The 27078-nt window shown below is 42.3% G+C and overlaps 1 pseudogene; it reads right to left on the bottom strand.

The window, feature by feature from the left end:
* The window catches only part of LOC139168934 (potassium voltage-gated channel subfamily KQT member 1-like), a 190181-nt pseudogene extending 164854 nt beyond the window's left edge, over positions 1–25327 (bottom strand).
* Between the last annotated feature and the right edge of the window lie 1751 nt (positions 25328–27078).

Raw genomic sequence — 27078 nt, 5'->3', positions numbered from 1 at the left:
ATCTTGTCTTTTATGTACACTGAGAGCTTATGTACCAAAGACAAATTTGGCAATAAAGAATTCTGTTCTATTCTGTTCTATTGTATTCTATTGTATTCTACTCTACTCTACTCTCAGGTTCTTAGGTTCTTAGACACCCTTATTAGTCCAAATGAGGAGCCCAAAGGACAATTATAAACTGCCCAATCAAGGAAGCTGCTGTATCACGCCAACAATTTCAATAAGTCTACCATTCCAAAAAAAAACCACCATCCAGAGACAGTACTGAGCCAGTTCTGACAAACCCATAGAGGAAATTTTGAGTAGTTCGGAGAACTGTCAAATGCCCCAGAGTTGGGTGGGAATGGAGATTTTGCAGTATCCTTCCCCGGCCATGCCCACCAAATCACGCTCACCAAGCCACATGCACAGAACCCATAGTGTGTGTGTGTGTGTGTGTGTGTGTGTGTGTGGGTGGGTGGGTGGGTGCATCACTGAGATTTATATGCTTGTTTAAAATGACTTGCATATTCACAGTGGTGGTTTGTTTGTTTTTTTCAACCTACCTGTTTGCTTGAAAATCCGCGTAAGACCTAATGGAGGAAGAAGGATGCAATGTGTTCAAAAAGAGCCCCTCGTAGTTCTTACCTGTTTCTAAATTGGTCCTAGGTGGGAAGATGATCCCATTGTTCTAAAAACAACCCCAACGATTTTCACAGGTTGCATTTCTTTTTTGCACTAGGTAGCTCTCTCTCTCTCTCTCTCTCTCTCTGTTTGTGTGTGTCTCCTCTCCTCCATCTCCTCTCTCTTCTTTTCTCCTCTCTCTCTCTTTCTCCTCTCTCTCTCTCTCCTGTCTTTCTCTCTGTGTATCTCTGTGTCTCTGTGTGTGTGTGTCTCTCTTTGTCTGTCTCTCCCTCTGTCACTTTTTCTCTCTCCCCCTCTCTGTCTCTCTTTCTCTGTCTTTCTGTCTCTGTCTCTCTCTGTGTCTGTCTCTCTCTCTATCTCTCTCTGCCTGTTTCTCTCTGTCCTTCTCTGTCTCTCTCAGTATCTCTGTCTCCCTGTCTTTGTCACTGTGTCTCTCTCTGTTGCTCTCTAACTCTGTCTGTCTCTCTCTCCGTCTCTCTCTGTGTCTCTCTCTCTCTGTCTCTGGCCCCCCTTCTCTTTCTGTCTCTGTGTCTCTGTGTGTGTGTGTGTGTGTCTCTGTCTCCCTCTGTCTTTGTCTCTCTCTGTCTCTGTGTCTCTGTCTCTCTTTGTCTCTGTCTCTCTGTGTGTCTCTTTGTCTCTGTCTCTCTCTGTCTATCTGTCTCTGTCTCTCCCTCTGCCTCTTTGTCTGTCTCTCTTTGTCTCTCTCTGTCTCTGTCTGTCTGTCTGTCTGTGTGTTTCTCTCTCTCTCTCTTTCTCTCTCTCTATCTCTCTATCTCTCTATCTCTCTCCAAACTGTGGTAACACCTGTCACAGTCACAGTCAGATCAGTCACAGTCTTCAATTCAGCTACTCACTTTCTGTCTTGATTAATATCAAAGGAACGCACGTCATTTCGCTACCTTCTTTGGTAAACGTAAATTACACATGATCTAAGCTTGGAAGATTTTCAAAGGAATGATCTCAAGTCACATTCAGAATTAGCCAAATGTCAGAAACTGCTGCAGAATGACCGGTCCCCTCCCTTCCCCAGCCACCTCTCATTCAGAACAGACTTGGTTAACTGTTTCTCTCCGTCTTTCTAGTCCTACAATTTTATAGGATGCCTGATGGTGAACTTCCAGAGAAGGAGAGGTATTTCATTTTCTTTGTGTACACCATTCTTTTATAACCTGAACAGGTCAGCCTATTTAGGATGCCACAACCAGGGTTGTCCGCAAGGTATGGTCCAAATAATTAAAATAATGACCCTGATGATGTCATGAAAGGTCTCGCCCTTTTGCTTAACACAACACATCCAGATGTTAGGATAGTTCTGGAAGTATTGAGTCTCCAGTTCATTAAAGCAGCCGTATCTCTTCTGAATCTAGGAAGTATTAATTCAAAAAGTACCAAGCCTGAAATAGACAGTTTACCTCCAGGTTCATCAAGGTAAAAATTAAATTCTTTCTTGTCTTCTTGATCATCGATGAAGTCGTAAGTAATCTGAGGAATGGATAACGCCGTGTCACCTGGATTGATAGATGTCGAGCCATTATCACGCCCAGGTTTCCCTTTCCTCTTATATCTTTTACTCTGAAACAAAACAGAACACTCAAATTTTACGATCCTCCATATGCAGGAGCAAATCATGCTGACAGAATTTTGAAAATGTTTCGCCAGATTGAATTGAATTTATTAACATGAAAACATAGAAGATTGACGGCAGAAAAAGAACTCATGGTCCATCTAGTCTGCCCTTATACTATTTCCTGTATTTTATCTTAGGATGGATATATGTTTATCCCAGGCATGTTTAAATTCAGTGACTGTGGGTTTAGCAATCACGTCTGCTGGAAGTTTGTTCCAAGGATCTACTACTCTTTCAGTAAAATAATATTTTCTCATGTTGCTTTTGATCTTTCCCACAACTAACTTCAGATTGTGTCCCCTTGTTCTTGTGTTCACTTTCCTATTAAAAACACTTCCCTCCTGAACCTTATTTAACCCTTTAACATATTTAAATGTTTCGATCATGTTCCCCCTTTCCCTTCTGTCCTCCCGACTATACAGATTGAGTTCATGAAGTCTTTCCTGATACGTTTTATGCTTAAGACCTTCCACCATTCTTGTAGCCCGTCTTTGGACCCGTTCAATTTTGTCAATATCTGTTTGTAGGTGAGGTCTCCAGAACTGAACACAGTATTCCAAACGTGGTCTCACCAGCGCTCTATATCACAATCTCCCTCTTCCTGCTTGTTATACCTCTAGCTATGATGTATATTAGATTTATAAGCTGCCCTCCTCCAATGGACTCAGGGAGACATAAAGAATAAAAGCAGTATACAATTAACAAAATTCCCATAAATTTAAAAACAGGGTTGATCTTCTCCAGGTCCCGTCAGCTAAACAGTGTCAGCTGACGGGTCCACAAGGGAGGGCCTTCTTTGTGGCTGCTCCGACTCTCTAGAACCAGCTACATCCTGATATCAGGACCACCCCCACCCTACTGTCCTTCCAGAAAGTTGTAAAGACCTAGCTTTTCCGGCAGGCCTAGAGTCATTAATTTTATGGTGTACCATAGCGATCCAGCCATAAATGGCATGCATGTTTTTTAATTGTTGGTTTTAAATTTAAACTGTTTTGCTAGAGGTTTTAAGATTACTGTAATGCTCTCTACATGGGGCTACCTTTGAAAAGTGTTCGGAAACTTCAGATCATGCAGAATGCAGCTGAGAGAGCTATCATGGGCTTTCCCAAAAATGCCCATGTAACACCAGCACTCCGCAGTCTGCATTGGTTGCCGATCAGTTTCCGGTCACAATTCAAAGTGTTGGTCATCACCTATAAAGCCCTTCATGGCACCGGACCAGGGTATCTACGAGACCGCCTTCTGCCGCACGAATCCCAGCGACCGGTTAGGTCCCATAGAGTGGGCCTTCTTCGGGTCCCGTCAACAAAACAATGTCTCTTGCCGTGGCCCAGGGGAAAAGCCTTCTCAGTGGTGGCCCCGGCCCTCTGGAATCAACTCCCCCCAGAGATTAGAATTGCCCCCACCCTCCTTGCCTTTCGTAAGCTCCTTAAAACCCACCTCTGCCGTCAGGCATGGGAGAATTGAGATATTCTTTCCCCCTAGGCCTTTACAATTTATGCATGGTATGTTTGTTTAGTTTTATAATAAGGGTTTTTTAGTTGTTTTTAGTATTGGATTTACATTATGTTTTTTATTACTACGGAGACGGGCGGCATACAAATCCAATAAATAAATAAGTAAGTAAGTAAGTAAGTAAGTAAGTAAGTAAGTAAGTAAGTAAGTAAGTAAGTACTGTAAATAAATAAATAAATAAATAAATAAATAAATAAATAAATAAATAAATAAATAAATAAATAAATAAATAAATAAATAAATAAATAAATAAATAAATAAATAAATAAATAAATAAATAAATAAATAAGTAAATAAGTAAATAAATAAATAAATAAATATTACACTATATGTTTTATTTCTTGGGTTGTGAGCTGCCCAAAATCCCCAGAGAGCTGGGCAGCATGCAAATTTAACAAACGAACAAACAAATAAAAACATTGGAGGTTTGGGACTGAGGAAAAATGCTTTATAATTGTAAATAACTGGCGGGCAGGCAGGTGGAGGAAGGACAAATCTTCTTCTGACCTGTTTTCGGAGATTTGGGCTGGGCGGTACTGCCGTTTTCTTTGAGTTTTGAGTTGGGGTAACATAGATCTTCCAGGTCGCCAGGCAACCTTGAGGCTTCTCTGCTGCGTAACTTCTCCACAAAGTCTACAGGGTGTAAAATAGAATAGAATAGAATTTTATTGGCCAGGTTTGATTGGACGCACAAGGAATTTGTCTTTGGTGCATATGCTCTCAGCGTACATAAAATAAAATATACATTTGTCAAGAATCACGTGGTGCAACACTTAATGATTGTCATGGGGGTCAAATAAGCAATGAAGAAACAATCCATATTAATAAAAGTCTTATGATACAAGCAACAAGTGACAGTCATACAGTCCTAAGTGGGAGGAAATGGGTGAAAGGAATGATGAGAAAAACTAGTAGAATAGAAGTGCAGATTTAGTAAAAAGTCTGATGGTGTTGAGGGAATTATTTGTTTAGTACAGTGATGGCGTTCGAGGAAAAACTGTTCTTGTGTCTAGTTGTCTTGGTGTGCAGTGCTCTGTAGCGACGTTTTGAGGGTAGGAGTTGAAAGAGTTTGTGTCCAGGATGCAAGGGGTCAATAAATATTTTCCCCGCCCTCTTTTTAACTCGTGCAGTATACAGGTCCTCAATGGAAGGCAGGTTGGCAGCAATTGCTTTTTCTGCAGTTCTGATTCTCCTTTGAAGTCTGTGTCGGTTTTGTTGGGTTGCAGAACCAAATCAGATAGTTTTAGAGATGCAGATGACAGACTCAATGATTGCTCTGTACAACTGTATCAGCAGCTCCTTGGTTTTTGCTATTTCATAGCGAACACGGTGATTTTTTTAACTTTACATTTTCACTCCTTTATTTTAATTTTCCAACACGAGAGTACAACAATTTCTATGGAACCTTCTTCTCTCTTCCCTCCACCCCTCAATGGCCACAGATAGAAATGACCACTTCAGCTCAGCTTCACAGAAGTTCCTCTCCCCTTTCATTCTTATCGTTCAGTTCATTTTTCCAATTTTACGATTCGGTATAGAAACATAGAAACATAGAAGACTGACGGCAGAAAAAGACCTCATGGTCCAACTAGTCTGCCCTTATACTATTTCCTGTATTTTATCTTAGGATGGATATATGTTTATCCAAGGCATGTTTAAATTCAATAACTGTGGAATTACCAACCACGTCTGCTGGAAGTTTGTTCCAAGGATCTACTACCCTTTTAGTAAAATAATATTTTCTCATGTTGCTTTTGATCTTTCCCCCAACTAACCTCAGATTGTGTCCCCTTGTTCTTGTGTTCACTTTCCTATTAAAAACACTTCCCTCCTGGACCTTATTTAACCCTTTAATATATTTAAATGTTTCGATCATGTCCCCCCTTTTCCTTCTGTCCTCCAGACTATACAGATTGAGTTCATTAAGTCTTTCCTGATACGTTTTATGCTTAAGACCTTCCACCATTCTTGTAGCCCGTCTTTGGACCCGTTCAATTTTGTCAATATCTTTTTGTAGGTGAGGTCTCCAGAACTGAACACAGTACTTCAAATGTGGTTTCACCAGCGCTCTATATGTACCTGAATTAAAGATGCCGCTGCAGGAATCTGCCGGTTGAAATGCTTCTGCCGTTGTTTCTGTTGGACTTTAAGGGCGAATCCTGATCCCAGAATTCCCTAAAAACCAAAAGAAACTATTTTTTTTAAAAAAGCCATTTAATCACATCATGGTCTTCTTTTCTTCCTTTATCATTATCGGTTATTATTTTGCTTATAAGTGTTTTAAAACATTTTTACACATTGGCTTCAGATGTTTTGTAGTTGTGCAACTAGCAAATAGTATCAGTAAGGGGCGAGTACAAGTGCACTAGAGTGCCTTCCGTCCCCTGTCCTATTGCTCTCCTATATCTCCTATACCTTTCTTCTATTCCTATATCTCTTCTTCTATTCTTTCATTGATATGTTCTATTCCCATATCTTCTTTTCTATTATTTCTTAGATATATTTTACTATGAGTATCTCCTCTATAACATTCATCATGTATTTTACTATGTATATATATATATATATATATATATATATATATATATATGTGTGTGTGTTAAAGAAAAACATATATATATATATATATATATATACACACACATACACCCACTAAAACCCTCATTGTGTATTGGACAAAATAAATAAATAAATAAAAAATAAAAAAAATGTAGGCAGACGCACAATCTTCAAAATCAGAAAGTGTCGCCTTTTTGCATCATATTTCCATTCATAGAATATAGAATGATAGGGTTGTAATGGACCTTGGCAGTCTTCTCTTCGAATCTACTGCTCAACCAGGACACCCCATTCCATTCTTGGCAAATGGCTTTCCGAATATTTTATTATTCCCTAAGTATGCCCATGTTACACCAACACTCCGCAGTCTGCATTGGTTGCCGATCAGTTTCCAGTCACAATTCAAAGTGATAGGTCATAACCAACACTTTGAATTGTGACCGGAAACTTCAGATCGTTCAAAATGCAGCTGCGAGAGCAATCATGGGCTTCCCTAGGTATGCCCATGTAACACCAACACTCCGCAGTCTGCATTGGTTGCCGATCCGTTTCCAGTCACAATTCAAAGTGTTGGTTATGACCTATAAAGCCCTTCATGGCATCGGACCAGAATATCTCCGGGACCGCCTTCTGCCGCACAAATCACAGCGACCGATTAGGTCCCACAGAGTTGGCCTTCTCCGGGTCCTGTTGACTAAACAATGTCGTTTGGCGGGACCCAGGGGAAGAGCCTTCTCTGTGGCGGCCCCGACCCTCTGGAACCAGCTCCCCCTGGAGATTAGAATTGCCCTCACCCTCCTTGCCTTTCATAAACTCCTTAAAACCCCCTCTGCCGTCAGGCATGGGGGAATTGAGACATCTCCCCCGGGCCTATACAGTTTATGCATGGTATGTTTGCGTGTATGTTTTGCTTTTTAATAAGAGGTTTTAATAAGAGGAGGCCCCCAGCCTCCTCGCCTTCCACCAGAATCTTAAGACTCATTTATGCCGCCAGACTTGGGCCGATAAGATCTTGGCCCCCTGGCTGACGAATGTTATGTGTGATTGTTATCTGAATGGGTATGATTGGGATTTTTTAACAAAATTGGGGGTTTTAGATTAGTTTATCTAGTTTTAACTAATTGGATTTATCTATTGTGTTTCACTGTTTCCATTTATTTATTTGTTTGTTTGTTTGTTTGCTTACTTACTTACTTACTTACTTACTTACTTACTTACTTACTTACTTACTTACTTACTTATTTATTTATTTATATGCCGCTCATTCCGAAGTGGACTCTGAGCGGCTAACAAGTGGGATAAATGCAACAATACTAAAATACAATCAAAATACATAATAAAATCAGTAATCTAATAAAACAATAAAATAACATTCTAAAAAGAACCATACACACATAGCTTTCCGGAAGATCTGGAGGCAGTTGATTCCACAGGGTCAGAGCTGCCACAGAGAAGGCTCTTCCCCGAGGTCCCGCCAACCGACATTTTATTTGTTGTAAGCCGCCCCAAGTCCTCAGAGAGGGGCAGCATATAAATCCAATAAATAAATCCAATAAATAAATAATAAATAAATAAACGAACAAACAAACAAACACTATCATTTTACATGATCTTGAAAATATCCCTCTATTTATACAACCTAGGACTGCATTGGCTTTTTTGGCAGCTGCAGGACACTGCTGGCTCATACTTAATACTCATATACTCACTGCAGGCAAAGCAAAGAATGAGATTGCAAACACAGAGAAGCAGGAGGCAATTGTCTTGCCAATCCATGTTTGTGGCACTTTATCCCCGTAGCCAATCGTTGTCACCGTCACCTACACAAAGAGAGAAGAAAGGATTTGTCTGGAATATACACTGTTCAAAAACTAAATAAATAAAGGGAACACTTAAACAACACAATATAACTCCAAGTAAATCAAACTTCTGTGAAATCAAACTGTCCACTTAGGAAGCAACGCTGATTGACAATCAATTTCACAGGCTGTTGTGCACATTCAACTTTGAACAGAACAAAGTATTCAATGAGAATGTTTCATTCATTCATATCTAGGATGTGTTCTTTGAGTGTTCCCTTTATTTTTTTTGAGCAGTATACATTTGAATTAGCCATGGTGGTGCAGTGGTTAGAATGCAAGATTGCAGGCCTACAATTTGGCAGTTCGAATCTCACCAGGCTCAAGGTCGACTCAGCCTTCCATCCTTCCCAGGTGGGTAAAATGAGGGCCCAGATCGTTCGGGGCAAGAGGCTGACTCTGTAAACCATATTTTTCAGAGTATAAGATGCACAGGCGCAGGGGTGGGCAGCAGGCAGGACGGGGTGGAACACAGTTCCACCGGTGGAAATGAAGATGCGTGCGCAGCTCCAGCTGATCGGCGGCTGTCACTTCCTGGATTACTGGTCTCGGCTCGACTCTCCTTTTTTCTCTTGTGTTGCTGCTGCGTCTGCGCTCCTTGCTTTTTTCCTCTTTCCTCCTTCCTGGCCTTCCCTCTCTCCTGCCATCTCCCCTCCAGCCTTACGGGACCACCTCCCCCCTGAGGTGCAAGCAGAAGGTGTGGGTGGAAACGGTGCTGGCAGCATTTATGCTTCTAGCAGCCCCCAGTTGCCTAGATACCCAGCTTGAGGAGGAGAGGGTGACCCAGGAAGAAGAATGTGGGAAACACTAAGCCAATTTTCACTACAGCAAGCGACGCTGGTAAGAGTGTAAGTCGAGGACTTCACAGTTCACTTGAACGATGATGATAGTTCAAACCACTCCCACCTGGTCACACGGCCAGCAAGCCACTCCTACCCAGTCACATGGCCACTAAGCCACGCCCACAGAATAAGCCACACCCACAGTGTGGCAGTAAAAATTTTGGTTGACCATTACTGCACAACCTTAGTTTTGGGGGAGGAAAACAAGGGAAAAAGGCCTCTGCCTCTCAGCAATTTGCTAAATAGCAAACAGCACAGACGATATATATACTGATGTGTATTTCTGTGCATATATGCCTGACCCATAGAAATAGCAAAGAATTGGAGAAATGTACATTATGGCAGTGTATTAATGCCAGAAGGTTTTCTTAAATGTAATCACACTAACTCCTCCCAGTTATTTAAATAGATCTACTCCAAACATGACTAAGGCAGGGTTTAACTCAGCTGCCTTATCTTAATATTAAAACAGGACACTGTTAACATTTCAGACTATACTTGTACAGACGCTTTTTAAATTGATGTGGCTTTCTGGAAGTACATTTATTCTCTGCTATTTAAAAGAAGATACAATAGCTCTGGGCCTCTTCGTATCAAGCATGTATTTTAAAAAAGCTTCTTCGTTTTGTTAAGTTCATAGAATAGTGATGGTGAACCTTTTTTTCCTTGGGCGCTGAAAGTGCATTTGTGTGTGCTATTGTGCATGTATGAGTGCCCACACCCACAATTCAATGCCTGGGGACGGCGAAAATGGCCTCCCCTGCCCCCTATGGAGGCCTAAAACAGCCCATTTCCCAACGTCTGGTGGGCCCAGTGGATCGATTTTTCACCCTACCAGGGCTCTGGAGCCTGGGGAGGGCAATAATGCCCTCCCGCATCCCCGCAGAGACTCTCTGGAAGCCAAAAATGCCCTCCCAGAGCCTCTGGCCAAGCCAAAAAACCAGCTGGCTAGCAAACACATGCACATTGGAGTTGAGCCAGGGTAACGGCTCGCATGCCAGCAGATATGGATTATTGACTATAACTATAGGACTATGTTATGCAGTGGTAGGGATTCGAACTACCGAACTGCCGACGTTTCTAATTGACAAGTTCAACGTCTTAGCCACTGAGCCACTGCATCCTTTATTCTAGCCAGATTATTTAACTACTGTTCTGTCTGGGTGCCCCCAGACTTCAACACCAACTGGAAAAAGCAGCCAGACACGCTGGTAAAAGCAAAAGCACTTTATAGTTTGAAAAATAAACACAGAGAAAAACCTGTTCTTCCCAACAGGCAGGCTATGAGACTTCACAGCAGAGTCCTGATGGCCAGACAATACAGCAGACTTCTTGCTGGCACACCCACCACTGTAGAGAATAAGACCCACACCTTTTCCCCCCAAGGTTTCAGTATTCAAAGTCACAAACCAGAATTCCAAGACGCCAAAGATCACAGCCAGGTCCCAGGACTCCCAAAGATAATACTCCACAAGCCAGGAAGGGTGGGTCTGCCTTTTCAGCCTTTCCAGAGAGCACCACACCCAAACCCAGCTGTTGCCTCTTTAGTGCTGAAAGTACCTGGCTAATTGTCCCCTTCGTTGTGTTGCTCTTCTCTGCCGGAGATCTATGATTGCTTGTGCATTTTCATCTAAGGAATCCAGGCTGCTTGCTGGGGAGAGCTCCCTCTCGGGGGACTCTGGCTGTCCTCCCTCTCCCTCAGCCTGAGATTCCTCCTCCCCGTCTGCCTGAACCTCCTGTTCCTCATCCTCCCCCTCTGAGCAGGAAGCCGGCAGAGGATCAGCAGTTCCCTGAGGGGCCTCAGACGGAATCACAACAACTACTAAATTAAACTGGCTCTCGTCTCTGTAAAATCTCCCTCTTTAATTAGGTTTCCAGGGGTCACACAGCTGCCACATCACATTTGAGGCTCTGATGCAAGTAGTACGTATCTTCTTATGATATTTACTTACCACTCCCCACCAGAGAGCATCAGCATAGCTGGAGAATCCCGTTTGTCCCTGTTCATCCACAGCATCTTTCTCAGCCAGGTAGACAAAATAGGAGGAGAAGATTAGGCCCAAGAATCCAATGTACAGGGTAGTTATGAGTTCCTAAGGAAAACAACAATGACTTTCTTGGAGCCTGCAAGCCAGGACATAATAGCAATAGCATTTAGACTTATATACCGCTTCACAGAACTTTTACATCCCTCTGTAAGCACAGAGTCAGCATATGTCGTATGGCAGGCCCCAGGGGAAGAGCCTTCTCTGTGGCGGCCCCGGCCCTCTGGAACCAACTCCCCCCCCCGGAGATTAGAATTGCCCCCACCTTCCCTGTCTTTCGTAAACTACTCAAGACTCATTTATGCCGCCAGGCATGGGGGAGTTGAGATATTCCTTCCCCCTAGGCCATTACAAGTTATGCATGGTATGTCTGTGTGTATGTTTGGTTTTATAATAAGGGTTTTTAGTTGTTTTATTATTGGATTGTCACATGCTGTTTTTATCATTGCTGTTAGCTGCCCTGAGTCTACGGAGAGGGGCGGCATACAAATCCAATAAATAATAATAATAATAATAATAATAATAATAATAATAATAATAATATTGTAAATAATAATAATAATAATAATAATAATAATAATAATAATAATAATAATTATTATTATTATTATTATTATTATATTGCTCCCAACAATCTGGGTCCTCATTTTACCGACCTCAGAAGTCTGGAAGGCTGAGTCAACCTAGAACGGTTGAGAATCAAACTGTTGCCAGTGGGCAGAATTAGCCTGCAATACCACATTCTGACCACTGCGCCACCCCGACTTTTAATTTTATTGATTAAATTGTACACTGCCCAGGGCCCCTCACTGGTTAAAAAAAACATGAAATATAAATAAACACAACATTCCATGTGTATAATACTTTTAAATAATAATATCTTTCATATTTAATATTCTTATTTCTTGACATTTTGTTATGAAAAAAAAATTACGTAATTTTCATGTAACATGTACAGGTAGCCCTCGAATTACAACTATAATGGAGCCTGTCTTATTATACAATCATAAGTTGTCATGGTCGTAAGATGTACATGGTCGTACAAGGTTTATTGGGTACATCATTTCAGCATTCAAGAAGGCAAACCAGCTCTGATTATCTCCCATGCTAGCCCATATACTGTAGTTACAATATGGAATTCCCCATTCCCTGATTAATATAGGTCACATTATCCAATTGAGTGCCATTATTTTGTTATGAGAAAAGTCTCTAGGCTTGGCAGACACCTGCCGATGTGTCCTTGGCTCTCACAGCTCTTCTGCTTAAAGCCTGGAGCCCGCAATCCATCTCCCCTTTCCCTCCCAGCTTGGTTCTCTGGCAAGTTGAAAAGCGATCGTGTTTGCAACAGCATAAGCCCGCTTCACATTTGACACTGTACCTGACGATGTATGAATACCACAGATCCCAGGAGTCTCCAAGTCCCACCTTGTCGGTCTACATGAAGCATGCGAAGGATCTGCAGAAACCGGATTCCCCTGTAAAAAAAAACATTGGCAGAGAAAATGTAGAGTGAAGATTGAGATTAGTGTTCTTTATATGTCAAGGTCTGGAATTAATAGTGATAGGGAGGCTGGCACTTAAGATAACTTTTATTCTCTTTTTTTTTTACTATGAGCACACTGGCCTACATTGATGAAAATGAAATTCTCATGCTAGCTCTTCAAAAGAAAGTGTATATTCTACCCAAACACATATATAACACATGCAATATACAGTGTTCCCTCGATTTTCGTGGGTTCGAACTTCGTGGAAAGTCTATACCACGGTTTTTCAAAAATATTAATTAAAAAATACTTTGCGGGTTTTTCCCCTATACAGTACCACGGTTTTTCCCACCTGATGACGTCATATGTCATCGCCAAACCTTCGTCCGCCTTTAATAAATATTTTTTTTAATAAACTTTAATAAATAAACATGGTGAATAATAATCTGAATGGTTGGTAAGGGAATGGAAAATTGCAATTTAGGGGTTTAAAGTGTTAAGGGAAGGCTTGTGATACTGTTCATAGCCAAAAATAGTGTATTTACTTCCGCATCTCTACTTCACAGAAATTTGACTTTCGCGGGAAGTCTCGGAACGCATCCCCCGCGAAAAGCAAGGGAACACTGTACATACATAAAATATACCTGCAACATACATACCTCTACCTCTTACCACCTACCTACATACACACCTATCATTATCTATCTATTATCTATGTATCCTATCCTGTCTGACTGTCCATAAATAAATAAATAAATAAATAAATAAGTAAGTAAGTAAATAAATAAATAAATAAAACGTGTCCCTTCATTTGTATACTTCATCTTCCTCTTCTTAACCCTGCTGTTCTGTTCGGGTCGTATGTGACCCGAAACCAAGTTTGAGTCCCTGTAAAACATTTTCCCTGCATATCTGAAACTTGAAATTCCATGAGTTGTCATCATTTCAGGGGTTCTCTCTATGAGAATTTTTTTTGGGGGGGTGGGGGGTTTCTTTCTTGCTGAAAAAAAAAACTCCCTAATGTTATGTTCCCGGGTCTATTTGACCCGGACTGCAAATTGATCATTTTAGGTACTTATATTTGGTCTTTTTGAAAGCTTTTTTCACCTGGAAACAGGTTTGAACATTTCTGCACACAATGGAATGAAAATTGAAATGAAAAAAGTAAATCTTATTGGTTTATTTCGCGGATATAATGCACGCCCCCCCCATTTTTGTGAATTTTTTTTCAATTTTTCCAGTTCAATTTTTTCAATTTTTCCAGTTCAATTTTCATATCATTATGTTCGGAAATATTCAAGCTACCAATCCCACACCAACTTTAGTAACATAGAATGTATTTTGCTAGCAAAACTATCCATAAAGTGAAGACTATTTCAAAAAAACGGAGGGGCATGCATTTCATCAACAAAATAAACCAATATGCATCAATTTTTCCAGTTCAATTTTCATATCATTATGTTCAGAAATGTTCAAGCTACCAATTCCACACCAACTTTCGTAAAATAGAATGGATTTTGCAAGCAAAACTATCCATAAATTGAAAAAATTCACAAAAACGGGGGGGCATGCAATATATCCGCAAAATAAACCAATAAGATTTACTTTTTTCATTTCAATTTTCATATCATTGTGTGCAGAAATGTTCAGACTACTTTCCAAGTGAAAAAAGTTTTCAAATTGACCAAACATAAGCACTTCAAATGAAGAGTTTTTGGTCCGGGTCGTATGTGACCCGAACATAACATTAGGAAGTTTTTTCGAACAGAACAGCAGGGTTTTAATTCACTTCTTCTTCCTCTTTCTCTTCTTAATTGCTGTTGATCTTCTTTCTATCTAAGGATGTCCCAGAGGGGTATGAATAGCTTATCTCAAACCTGTCCGCTGATAGTTTTATTTGCATTAAAATAAAAATCACAACATTTATGGTAGGGGGTTAATGAAAATACATGCCTATTGGCAGGTTGCAAAGTTGAGAAGCAGGACATTTTAAAATAATTTATCGAAACGGCTTCAACATACCTTATGGCAGAGGTAGCAAACACTTGTCCATTTGATCCCACGCTCAGAACAATAATCGAAGCTATCACAACTATGAGATCTGTGGATAAAGCATATCGACTATTTCAATATCTGCTTAACACCGTTTATGAAACAAAAACCTTCTACAAAACAGAGCTTGATATCACATAAAGCGATTTTCTTACATGGATTTTAAATTTGCCAATCCAGCTTAGAGATACTACATCAGATACTCCAGTGCAATATTTTATTATTTTATTGTACTGTTAATTTTATGTATGTATGTATGTATGTATGTATGTATGTATGTATGTATGTATGTATGTATTCATTCATTCATTCATTCATTCATTCATTCATTCATTCATTTATTTATTGGATTTGTATGTCGCCCCTCTCCGTAGACTCGGGGCGGCTTACAACAGTGATAAAAAACAGCATGTAACAATCCAATACCAGAACAACTGAAAAAACCCTTATTATAAAACCAAACATACATACAAACAAACATACCATGCGTAAATTGTAAAGGCCTAGGGGGAAAGAATATCTCAATTCCCTCATGCCTGACAGCAGAGGTGGGTTTTAAGAAGCTTACGAAAGGCAAGGAGGGTGGGGGCAATTCTAATCTCTGGGGGGAGTCGGTTCCAGAGGGCCGGGGCCGCCTCAGAGAAGGCTCTTCCCCTGGGTCCCGCCAAATGACATTGTTTAGTAGACGGGACCCGGAGAAGACTCACTCTGTGGGACCTAACTGGTCGCTGGGATTCGTGCAGCAGAAGGCGGTTCCTGAGATATTCTGGTCCGGTGCCATGAAGGGCTTTATAGGTCATAACCAACACTTTGAATTGTGACCGGAAACTGATCGGCAACCAATGCAGACTGCGGAGTGTTGGTGTAACATGGGCGTATTTAGGAAAGCCCATGATTGCTCTCGCAGCTGCATTCTGCACGATCTGAAGTTTCTGAACACTCTTCAAAGGTAGCCCCATGTAGAGAGCGTTACAGTAGTTGAACCTCGAGGTGATGAGGGCATGAGTGACTGTGAGCAGTGAGTCCCAGTCCAGATAGGGCCGCAACTGGTGCACCAGGCGAACCTGGGCAAACGCCCCCCTCACCACAGCTGAAAGATGTTTCTCTAATGTGAGCTGTGGATCAAGGAGGACGCCCAAGTTGCGGACCCTCTCTGAGGGGATTGCCAGAAAATGGCCTTCACAAATACCTGACTTTACAAATATCCGTACATCTTGATAAGAAAGTAATAGCATAAAACAGCGGGCAACATGATAATCTTCACTGCACAAGGGAGGAAAATAAAACTTTTCTTAGGCCTTCTGGAAAATTCATAATGATAGCTAGAGATGAAGGAAGAATGGTTATGACTAGCAATAATATCTCTCATTTATTAATGTCTTTGCAGTTTTTAAACTAGATCTGTCTATAATTATTTACGGGAATTGTCTTCTACCTCACATGTCCCAGTGACCGGTTAGATCGCAGAGAGTTGGCCTTCTCCAGGTCCCGTTGGCCAAACAATGCCGGCTGGTGGGACTGCAGGGAAGGGCCTTCTCTGTTGTGGCTCCAGTTCTCTGGAACCAACTCCCTCCCAGAGATCCGTACTGCCCCCACCCTCCTGGCCTTCCAAAAGGCTTTGAAAACGCACTTATGCCGGCAGGCCTGGGGCCGCTGAGCAATTGTATACTGCTCCGGTCAGTAGTATGAATGACGGATGTTGTATATTTGTTTTATATCGGGTTTTAAATTTTTCTATTCGTTTTTATAATTTGTATTTTGGGATATTTTTCATTTTTTCAGTTATTTTATTGTGGTACGCTGCCCTGGGTCCATCAGGAGAGGGGCTGCTTATAAATTTGATAAAATAAATATCAAATCAATAAAAGTTGATAGAATAAATAAATAAAATCTGCAATTCCCAACCTCAACAGTGTGCACACTTCAATTTCCAGAATTTCCCAGCAAGCATTTGTGGACTTCAATTCCCAGAATTCCCTTGCTGACATTTGTGGACTTCTAACACCCTGAATTCCTAGACAATATCCTGTCCAGGGAATTCTGGGAGATGAGGTGAAAAAATGCTCAGCATTAGACAACTGGAACATTATTTAAAAGTTAAGTCTCACCTATTATCGATATTGGCTTCCTGGCAAAACGTATTCGTCCTTTGATGCCAACATATTTGCTTCTGCAACCTGCAGACCAGAGCCTCACCACGTATTCAGCACCAAAAAAGACCACCAAGACAATTTCCTAAAATCAGAGACAATCAGGTTTATTTTTGACATTCTTTCAAAATACGCACTTGCATCAACCATTCAGAAAGCATTTTATGTTAAAAAGTTATGCAATGCCAGGGGCAGCCCCTTTCCTCCTTGTCAGCCCAAAACACCACATTTCACAGCCGGGCGGTAGGGAAAGCAAGTAGGATGCTTGGCTGCATAGCTAGAGGTCTAGACAATTATTGAGTTTGGTATTGTCTGTAACTAGCCCTAGACTAGGAATAGCATTGTAGAAGGTGGAGTGAATGGGTTCAGTTGTGCATTCATTTAGGGACCAGTTTATATGTGGCAGGTTTAAGTCGCCAAGAAATATAAGAGGATGTGGGTGGGATTTTTCAAAATAATATTTCAAAGTAAATCACTTACCATCCAAAAAAGCGTTCCAGTGGCAAATTCTGCATAATGTTCTATAGTAGATAGAACACTGAAAATTAAACAAACTAGCACCAGCAGAAATCTACAAATAAAAATAATAATAATTAAAAAATGGTAATTCAATTAAAATTATCATTTTCTAGTCTTTAAAGCAATATGCTTATGTTAAGCAACTGATGGAGACTGAGACATTTGGGGACATTTATCAACTTATAAATGAAGACATTTGGGATGAGAAGCAAAAAGTCCTCAAAAAGAAAAACAAGAAAGTCCAGTTCCCCCCTGAAAAAAAGCACTTTTGGGGCAACCATGACGTTGGATGATGGAGAATCTCTACAGACCTGTTATTGTTCAATTCTGATCTCTCCACCTCATGTATACCTCCTTGGTGGAAATGTGCGGTGTGGTCTGAAGAGGGAGATTGGGAAGATATGCTATTTTCATCCCCTTTCCACAATTATTTTTTAAAAATCCATGCTAAATCTGGTACAGTGATACCTCGTCTTACAAACACCTCGTCATACAAACTTTTCAAGATACAAACCCGGAGTTTAAGATTTTTCCCCCTCTTCTTGCAAACTATTTTCACCTTACAAACCCACCGCCGCCACTGCGATGCCCCGTCTCCGGACTTCCGTTACCAGCGAAGCACCCGTTTTTGCACTGCTGGGATTCCCCTGAGGCTCCCCTCCATAGGAAACCCCAGCTCCGGACTTCTATGTTTTTGTGATGCTGCAGGGGAATCCCAGCAGTGCAAAAATGGGCGCTTTGCTAGCAACGGAAGTCCAGAGGTGGGGTTTCCCAGCGAGGGGAGCCTCAGTGAAATTGCAACATCACAAAAACACAGAAGTCCGGAGGTGGGGTTTCCCATGGAGGGGAGCCTCAAGGGAATTCCAGCAGTGCAAAAACGGGCACTTTGGCTGGCAAAAGGGGTGAATTTTGGGCTTGCACACATTAATCGCTTTTCCATTGATTCCTATGGGAAACATTGTTTCGTCTTACAAATTTTTCACCTTAAGAACCTCGTCCCGGAACCAATTAAGTTTGTAAGACCAGGTATCACTGTACTTCCCACTTGAGAAGCTGGCATTTCCTAAGCAGTTGATCCATATTTTTAGGAATATATTTTTAAACAGTGCATTGGGGAGGGGTCAATATTTCCTCTAATAAGAGTTTCTAAGACTTCAAATTGCATCTTGGGATGTCTTGCTATCAAAGATAACATGTCCCAGTAATAGAGCCATATTGTGCAAAGTTCTTTCCTAAACGGTTCTCTATCAGTAACCGAGATAGCAGTTGCATTAAACACCCGCATCCTTTGGCTGAAGCATTCAATGCGACAAAAACACACCTCACCCTCCCAGCAACAAAATCGAGTCTGCGGAGAGGGGCGGCATACAAATCTAAATAATAAATAAATGAATGAATGAATGAATGAATAAATAAATAAATAAATAAAATCATACGTGTGTGTTTTGTAATTTTGTAAATCACATGAAAAATATGGTCTGACCACTGACTAATGACTTACATACATCCATAACAGCGGTGGGTTGCTCCAGGTTCAGATCGGTTCTGCAGACTGGTAGCAATGATGGCAGCACGAAGCTCCGCCCACCCACCCGGGACGCATCTGCACATGTGCAGAAATGGCACATGCATGCGCGGGAGAACACACACACGAGTGAGCAGGTAGCGATGGGGTTTAGGGAGGTCAGGAATGTAATTTCCTTTCTTGGATTTCTGAAAAGAAACTCCTTTTTGAATAATTGATCTCAGTGAAGGGCTGCAAAAACGTTTACTACCACTCTGTGGGCGTGGCTTATTTTGTGGGTGTGGCTTGTCGACCATGTGACCAGGTAGGAGTGGCTTGATGATCATGTGACCAGGGGTGGCTTAAAGGCAGAGAAGGGCTATCAAAAATTTTACTACCACACAGTGGGCGTAGCTTATGCAGGACGCCCTGCATTTTCTTTCAACATCTTTCAGTGCAAATTGGGTGCTCTAGGGTGGAGCTCCATTTTCGCTACCCCACTGCAGTCCCCCCTGTCCAGGCAGCAGCCCACTTCTGCTTAGACATCATATGACTGGCTTAAAGGTGGCCAACGTGACATCACTCACATCAAGAGTTTGGGTTAGGGCAGTAATGGGCAGCCAAATATACATTATCTACTATATAAAGTGTACAAAGAACTCTTCTAAAATTATACGCATTCAACCTCATTTACTGCAATAGGAAAAACATACCCAGAGCCCAGAAGGTGAAAAAAGAGGGGGGGTATCCTTCCCCTGGAGTAGGGAGGGAATGGAGATTTTGCAGTATCCTTCCCCCAGGAGTGAAGTGGGAATAGGGATTTTGCAGTATCCTTCCCCTGGAGTGAAGTGGGAATAGGGATTTTGCAGTATCCTTCCCCTGGAGTGGGGTGGGAATGGAGATTTTGCAGTATCCTTCTCCCAGGAGTGAAGTGGGAATGGAGATTTTGCAGTATCCTTCCCCTAGAGCAGGGGTCGGGAACCTATGGCTCGCGAGCCAGATATGGCTCTTTTGATGGCCGTATCTGGCTCGCAGACAGGACTCCTGCCTGTCTATGGGATAATGGGGGGGGCGGGCCCGGCGCTTCTGCTGCTGAGCCCAGTCTTCTCCCGGTGGCTTTCGACTCCTCCCGCCGAGGAGCTGCAAGGCTGGCCTCGGCTCCCCTTCCCTAAACCCCCGCCAGCCCCCTCCTTCCCTTCCCACCCTGCCCACCTTCCCCGAGGCGTCCCTTGCCCATCATCCCCTGCCGGCCAATGGGGCAGCGGGACTGCTAGATGGGCAGCTCTTCCGGCGAGGGTAGTCCTCCGCCCGCACAGAAAGCATCCTCCCTCACACCCAGCGCCGGCTCCATTCTTCTCGCCTTTTTCCCGCCTTCCGTCTTTGGGGCACAGCAGGACAACGCCGAAAACCGCGGCATCGAGCAGAAGCCGGGGGACAGCTGCGAGCGGGAGCCCCAGGAGGGAAGTACCGGCAGCGCCCCGCCCAGCTGAAGCTTCACTGGCGTCGGCAAGTGTCCTTTGTGGCCCGGTGGGGGGGGGGGAGCTGCAGCGGCCGTAGGCAGTCATAGGGAGATGGCGGCGGCGAGAGGGAGCTCCAGCTGGGCTGGGGGTTCGGGGGGGCCATGAACGCCGCCCGGAGCCAATGGCTTCTTTTGGGCTTACTTGAATTCCTGCTGCTGGTAAGCGCGCGCGGGTGGCCGGGTGGGAAGGGCGAGGCGCGAGGGGGAGGCAAGTGGAGAAGCGGCGAGAGAGAGAAGTGGACCAAAAGAAAGAAAAGGGAAAGAGAGGGAGGGAAAGAGAAATGGAGAGGAAGGAAGGAGGGAGGGAGGGAGGGGAGGGAGGGAGAGAAGGAAGGAAGAGAAAGGAGGGTAGAAAGAGAGGGAGAGAGAGAGGAGAGAGAAAGGAAGAGGAGAGATAGAAAGGAAGAGAGAGAAAGAAAGAGGGATAGAAAGAGAGAGAGAGAAAGAGAAAGATAAAAAGAGAAAGATAGAGGGAGGGAGAGAAAGAGATAGAAAGAGAAAGAGAGAGGTTGGGAGAAGAAAAAAGAGAGAAAGATATAAAGAGAAAGAGAGAGAAAGGGACATAAAAAGAGAAAAAGAGAGAGAAAGGGAGAGAAAAAGAGAAAAAGAAAGAAAAGTAGAGAGAGAAAGAGAGACAAAAAGAGAGGGAGAGAAAGAGAGAAAGAGAGAGAGAGAGATAGAAAAGCAGGGGGGGGCACACCTATTTTGCCAGCCCTCGGATGGGCCATAGGGATCCAGTGTATGTGGAGGGAGAGGTCCCCAGCTTCTGTTCTGCAGAGGGGAAGCCAAAGCCCCCGCATGGGTTATGCAGAGTGCCAGTGTTTGGGGCAAGGTGGGGGGTGGGGTCTTCCTTAACCCCCATTTCTTTGGTGGGGCTAAGAGGCCTGCCCAGCAGGGCTGATGTTGTACGGCTCTCGCGGAATTATATTTCAAAATATGTGGCGTTTACGGCTCTCTTAGCCAAAAAGGTTCCTGACCCCTGCCCTAGAGTGAAGTGGGAATAGGGATTTTGCAGTATCCTTCCCCTGGAGTGGGGTGGGAATGGAGATTTTGCAGTATCCTTCCCTTGGAGTGAGGCGGGAATGGAAATTTTGCAGTATCCTTCCCCTGGAATGGGGTGGGAATGGGGATTTTGCAGTATCCTTCCCCTGCCACTCCCACTAAGTCACATGACGCCCAACAAGCCACACCCACCGAATCGGTAGTAAAAAAAATTAGATTTACCCATTGGTCAAAATCCTTGTTCCTACTTATAATGATGAGCTCCCTTGGCAATATAATCACAAGAAAGATTTCTGGCTCAATCCTACCATTGTGAGGAATTTGGAGGGCCTCGAAAGAAGAAAACCAAATATATTTAAGAAATTTTGAATCACTGGTATTCCTGATATGGCTGCATCTGCTTAATGTTGCCCATTGGTGATGAAGGATGCCTTGGAAATTGGCCCAGGAATGCAACACCTGACCTCTTAAAAGCCTCCTTGATCTCATCATTGCAGATAAAGCCACTTATCTGTGTCCTCATTCAGACTATTGTTTTGAGAGCTTTGAAGGGGCTCAAAGGTCTGCCGGTCTTGTTGTTAAACATATCTTTCACCTTGCATAGCCTGAAGATGCGTACAGTGCTTGGACAATTGAGATCGGACACTTACACGGTTATCTAAATCTTTGTATTATAATGGGAACAGTAGGGAGGCATGAATCTAGATTTGGCCGCCAGTACAGAAACATTTTGGCAATAGCTCAGCAAACATTGGGTACTTGCTCTATCCAGAACCATTCTTAGTAATCCCTAGAGGTGCCTCTTTTTTATATATTATTATAGTATTAGTATTAGTATTAGTATTAGTGTTAGTGTTAGTATTAGTATAAGGAAGGATATATAGTATAGTATAGTATAGGATGGATGGATAGGATAGGATATATAGTATAGGATAGGATAGGATAGGATATATAGTATAGTATAGGATAGGATAGGATATATAGTATAGTATAGCATAGCATAGGATAGGATAGGATAGGATAGGATATATAGTATAGGATAGGATAGGATATATAGTATAGGATAGGATAGGATAGGATATATAGGATAGGATAGGATATATAGTATAGGATAGGATAGGATATATATAGTATAGTATAGCATAGGATAGGATAGGATATATAGGATAGGATAGGATAGGATATATAGTATAGTATAGGATAGGATATATAGGATAGGATAGGATATATAGTATAGTATAGGATAGGATAGGATAGGATATATAGTATAGTATAGTATAGGATAGGATATATAGGATAGGATAGGATAGGATATATAGTATAGGATAGGATAGGATAGGATATATAGTATAGTATAGGATAGGATAGGATATATAGTATAGGATAGGATATATAGGATAGGATAGGATAGGATAGGATATATAGGATAGGATAGGATAGGATAGGATAGGATATAGTGAAGGGCTGCAAAAATTTTTACTACCATACTGTGGCCGTGGCTTATTTTGTGGGGGTGGCTTGCCAGCCATGTGACCAGGTGGGAGTGGCTTGACAACCATGTGACAGGGGTGGCTTAAAGGTCATGTGACTGGCTTAAAGGTGGCCAACGTGACATCACTCAAATCAAGGGTTTGTGTTAGAGTTAGGGTGCCTGGCTTTTCCTTGCCTCAAAGAGATACAATTTCCCAATTTATTTACTATTACTGAACATCCAAAATATACTCTTTAATTCTAATGTATATATGCCATATATGTACATACATATTACACACAGGCACACAAAAATATAAATTATCTGCTATATAAACTGTATTTGTATGTACACACACACATGCACAGCTGTTCTAAAATTATACACATTCAACCTCATTTAATGCGACAGGAAAAACATACCCAGAGCCCAAAAAGGAAAAAAAGAAAAAAATTCAAAACATTTCTACCAGTTCTGCGAACCTGACCAAAATTCTTCTACTTGTACTGTATACCTGACTATACCCATAGGAGCCCATCACTGATAATATAATATAATAAAATATAATATAATATAGTATAGTATAGTATAGTATAGTATAGTATAATATTATATAATATATAATATAACATAATATAATATAATATAATATAATATAATATTATTATGGTATTACATTATATTACATTACATTATATTATAGTACATTACATTACATTATATGATTATATGATTATTATTATTATTTTTTATTGTTTATTAGATTTGTATGCCGCCCCTCTCCGAAGACTCGGGGCGGCTCACAACAGTAATAAAAAACAAAATAGTAATGAAACAAATCTAATATTAAAAAACATATAAAACCCTATCATTATTTAAAAAACCAAACAGCACATTCATACCAAACATAAAACAAAGTATAAAAAAGCCTGGGGGAAAGCTGTCTCAACTCCCCCATGTCTGGCGGTATAAGTGAGTCTTGAGTAGTTTACGAAAGACAAGGAGGGTGGGGGCAGTTCTAATCTCTGGGGGGAGTTGGTTCCAGAGAGCGGGGGCCGCCACAGAGAAGGCTCTTCCGCTGGGGCGAACGGGACCCCGAAAAGGCCAACTCTGTGGGACCTTATCGGTCGCTGGGATTATCTTATCTTATCTTATATTTATTTTCATCAAGCATGTATTAGAAAACAGATGTAAGTATAACATGATTATGAATACATGAAATGGATATGAATAAAAGGGAACATTAGGAGAGAGACAGACAGTAGGCGCGCTGGTGCACTTATGCACGCCCCTTAAAGACCTCTTAGGAATAGGGCAATAGTGAGTTCTAAATCCTGTCACTACCAGTTCGCTCGTGAACGCACACTCTCAAACGTGATGCTTCTGCGCATGAACATTGCAGGTGGACGGGTGCAGCCTCCTGCCACCACTGCTACCAGTTTGCATACCTAGGCCAAACCAGGAACAACCCACTGCTAGAATGGGATGAGGACTACAATAGACAGTCTAAGGTTAAAGTTTGTGTGTGTGTGTGGGTTATCTCTGTTATCTCGTGATGTACAAAACATTGGCTTTTTTGCTTTGATTGATGTTTAAAGTAAAAATAATAATAATAATAATAATAATAATAATAATAATAATAATAATAATAATAATTTATTAGATTTGTATGCCGCCCCTCTCCGAAGACTCGGGGCGGCTCACAACAACGATAAAAACAATATTATACTGGCACAAATCTAATATTAAAAAAACTAAAAACCCTATCATAATTAAAAACCAAACAGCACATACATACCAAACATAAATTATAATAAGCCTGGGGGAAAGGTGTCTCAAATCCCCCATGCCTGGCGGTATAGGTGGGTCTTAAGTAGTTTACGGAAGACAAGGAGGGTGGGAGCAGTTCTAATCTCCGGGGGGAGTTGATTCCAGAGGGCCGGGACCACCACAGAGAAGGCTCTTCCCCTGGGGCCCGCCAGACGACATTGTTTAGTCGACGGGACCCGGAGAAGGCCAACTCTGTGGGACCTTATCAGCCGCTGGGATTCGTGCGGTAGCAGGGGAGATCAATGTTTTCCCTTACTTTGCAATTTAGAAACTAAAGATTAAACATTCACAAGAAAGGTTTTTTTATATAAAAAAACGGGCACTTACACAGTAAAATGGTAAATGAAACATTTCCATCCTGTAGGCCTCTCTAGGAAATTGTACACGTCTCCTTGAATACTAGTTTTTGTTAAATGTGGGCCATAATAACGCTTAGGAGCGTAAGGTTGCTGAGCCTCGTGCCGTCCTATAGATTCACTATTGATTTGGAAAGCAGAATCCGGTGAATTGTCCCCTTCAGTTTCTGGAAGAACCTGTGATCCATTTGTCACCGGGGAATCTGAATTAAGAGCCACGGAAGAATATTCCACATTGTTGACATTTGTCCTCATTTCTAGCGAATTTGAAGCCTTTGGGGGGCCATTTAGTTTCCCCACCTGAGAACCGTCACGCTTGGACAAGTGACGCCTTGGGTGTCCACCAGTTTCGCCATTAGCATAGGACATTCTGCAGTCCAGTCAAGACTCGATCCCTTGGTCAACGTTTAAAGCAATCAAAGCACGATAAAGCCTTGCTAATCCTTGAGGACTCCAAAAAGAGCATTCTTATCAAATTCTTCTACGGCGTCCAAATGTCCATCACCTGATGTCAGGAGGCTGAAAGTAAAGCACGAGAAGATATTTAGATGCTAGAAGTCAAAACCAATATTTATTTATTTATTGATCAGATTTGTATGCCGCCCCTCTCCGCAGACTCGGGGCGGCTAACAACAATAAAAAGACAATATAAACAAATCTAATATTAAAAATAATCTAAAAACCCCCAATTTAAGAAACCAATCATACATACAAACATACCATGCATAAATTTTGTAAGCCTAGGGGGAAGGGAAAATCTCAATTCCCCCATGCCTGACGACAGAGGTGGGTTTTGAGGAGCTTACGAAAGGCAAGGAGGGTGGAGCAACTCTGATATCCGGGGGGAGTCGGGGCCGCCACAGAGAAGGCGCTTCCCCTGGGTCCCGCCAGATGACATTGTTTAGTTGACGGGACCCGGAGAAGGCCAACTCTGTGGGACCTAACTAGTCTCTGGGATTCGTGTGGCAGAAGGCGGTCCCGGAGATATTCTGGTCCGATGCCATGAAGGGCTTTATAGTTCATAACCAACACTTTAAATTCTGACCGGAAACCGATCGGCAACCAATGCAGACTGCGGAGTGTTGGAGTAACATGGGCAAATTTAGGAAAGCCCATGATAGCTCTCACAGCTGCATTCTGCACGATCTGAAGTTTCCGAACACTTTTCAAAGGTAGCCCCATGTAGAGAGCGTTACAGTAGTCGAGCCTCGAGGTGATGAGGGCATGAGTGACTGTGAGCAGTGAGTCCCGGTCCAGGTAGGGTCGCAACTGGTGCACCAGGCGAACCTGGGCAAACGCCCCCCTCGCCACAGCTGAAAGATGGTTCTCTAATGTGAGCTGTGGATCGAGGAGGACACCCAAGTTGCGGACCCTCTCTGAGGGGGTCAATAGTTCCCCCCCAGGGTTATGGACGGACAGATGGAATTGTCCTTGGGAGGCAGAACCCACAGCCACTCCGTCTTATCCGGGTTGAGTTTGAGTCTGTTGACACCCATCCAGACCCCAACAGCTTCCAGACACCGACACATCACATCCACTGCTTCACTGACTGGACAAGGGGTGGAGATGTAAAGCTGGGTATCATCTACATATTGATGATATCTCACCCCATGCCCTTGGATGATCTCACCCAGCGGTTGTTTCAAGGAAACACACACCAACCACTACTTAAACGCACAATCCCACCACCACCCTGCACAGATCAACTCGTAGCCAAGACCTTCTTCTCCAGAACCAAACGCCTAGCCCACAAAGACCAACTGGAAACTGAATTACACAATCTCACAAATGTATTAATTTCCAATGGATTACAAAGAAAAATAATCACCAACCTAATCCGAAAGGAGACACACACACCCCAAGAACCAAGACACAGAACAGGACAATGCCATCGCCCTCCTCCTTTACATCAAAAGCACCACAGATAAAATCAGAAAAATTCTCCACAAACACAATATCAAGACAGTCTTTGGCATTGCGCCCCCCCCCCAAAAAGGGCAATACCTTAAGAAACCCCAAAGACAAGATCCAGCTAGAAAACTAAGGAGTCTATGAAATACTATGTAAAATCTGCCCAGCCACATATAACGGACAAACTAATAGGAGAGTAAACACACACA

Source organism: Erythrolamprus reginae, chromosome 6 (assembly GCF_031021105.1).
Source record: "Erythrolamprus reginae isolate rEryReg1 chromosome 6, rEryReg1.hap1, whole genome shotgun sequence".
NCBI classification, from domain to species: Eukaryota; Metazoa; Chordata; class Lepidosauria; order Squamata; family Dipsadidae; genus Erythrolamprus; species Erythrolamprus reginae.
The sequence above is the reverse complement of the archived record's forward strand: the minus strand, read 5'-3'. Positions and strand labels throughout refer to the sequence as shown.